Raw genomic sequence first — 1,935 nt, 5'->3', positions numbered from 1 at the left:
GCTGAAGGCCACTGTCAAAGAAACCTGGGCTTCCATACCACCTCAGCGGTGCCACAGACTGATCACCTCCATGTCACGCCAAATTGAGGCAGTAATTAAAGCAAAAGATCCCCTACCAAGCATCGAGTACATATACAGTAAATGAACATACTTTCCAAAAGGCCAACAATTCACTAAAAATGTTTTTTTTTATTGGTCTTGTGAAGTATTCTAATTTGTTGAGATAGTGAATTGGTGGTTTTTTGTTAAATGTGAGTCAAAATCATCACAATTAAAAGAACCAAAGACTTAAACTACTTAAGTCTGTGTGCACTGAATTTATTTAATACACGAGTTGAGTTGAATTACTGAAATAAATGAACTTTTCCACGATATTCTAATTTATTGAGATGCACCTGTATGGCGTCTTTCTAATGCATTTAAACCAAATGCAATCAGACGAAATTTAGGCGTCAAATCACTGATCCATAACTGTCTTTTTATTTTGCCGTGACATGATTTGGATGCTGTATGTGGCACTTGTAATCTAATTCCTAATGTCACCAACAAGTGTCAGTGTTGAGCAGAAATACACATTTGCTCAATCTACTCCATGCATTCTGTCGTCTGACTGATAGTTGTAATTGTACAAATGTCCATCTTCAGCTGGCGCTTCACGACTGATTTTCATCAAGTAAACATCAGAATAACTACAGTAATATTTGCAGATGAACACTTACTGAACTGAAGCAGCTTAGCTATACTTGATTCTCCATGAATCATTTTTTTGTCTCAAATCTAATCGTCAGGATCTTTTAGGAACGTTTGTTTCCAGATGCTTGTATGAAGAAAATGCATGTGCCTACAGTACTACTACTACTACTACTGTTGAAAAAATAATAAAACTGTTACACAATATTTCTTCCATCTTTTAAATGTTATTAGTACATCCCCTTTATTTTCCAAAAATAAAATCTAATTTTCATGAATTAAAAGATAAATTAATATTTTATGCCGTTATTTCATAACCAGAAAAAAAAATTAATATACAACTTATTTCATAAGGCTGTTGTAGAAATAAATAAAAGTTGTTTTATGCATTTAAATAAATAAAAAAAAATTAAAACAGAAAGAAAAAACATAATTTAGAAAACAATAAAATAAAAAAATGGGGACCTATTTTTGCATGCAAATATGTATTTTTAAATGTATTATTTTATTTGTGTAATATATTTTGTAAAGTTATAATTTTGTAATAATACTTTGATATGTTTGCTATTTGCAGTGATTAATATTAACTATTTTTTCATAGTGTAACAATGTTGTTTTGTGCCACTGCTTTAGCAAAGTATCTGTCAAATTGACATACTTATGAACTGTCTGCTCCGCCATGGCCTCCCGGACTGTATACTCCACCATGACTCTCCGAGCTCCCTGATCCGCCATGGCTGCCTGGACTGTATACTCCGCCATGGCTCCCCGAGCTCCCTGATCGGCAATGGCTCCCTGAGCTCCCTGTCCCGCCATGGCTTCCCGGACTGTATGCTCCGCCGTGGCTCCCCGAGCTCCCTGACCCCCCGTGGCTCCCCGAGCTCCCTGACCCACCATGGCTCCCTGAGCTTCCTGATCCACCCTGGAGGCCTTCCTCCTCCACATACTGCTCCAAAGGCCTTCCCTCCTGCTGGATATTCAAAAGGAATTCCTCAGCCCAGAACATTTTAGTTTTAGGTCCGGACAATGGAACTGAATCAAACTTATATAGGGCAGCTAATGAGACACAGACAGGTGTAAGTAATAAACCAATGACGACATAACAAGAAACAGAACAGGAAAGACCAAATAAGGGCACAGGAGGGTGAAACCAACAAAACAGTCCACAGGGGTGTGACATTAATGAACTAAAATCGAAAGCACAATATGACTTCGCTCACACGATGAGCTCATGATCCAATGTTT

The sequence above is a fragment of the Labeo rohita genome, chromosome 20 (assembly GCF_022985175.1).
Source record: "Labeo rohita strain BAU-BD-2019 chromosome 20, IGBB_LRoh.1.0, whole genome shotgun sequence".
Lineage (NCBI taxonomy): Eukaryota > Metazoa > Chordata > Actinopteri > Cypriniformes > Cyprinidae > Labeo > Labeo rohita.
The sequence above is the reverse complement of the archived record's forward strand: the minus strand, read 5'-3'. Positions refer to the sequence as shown.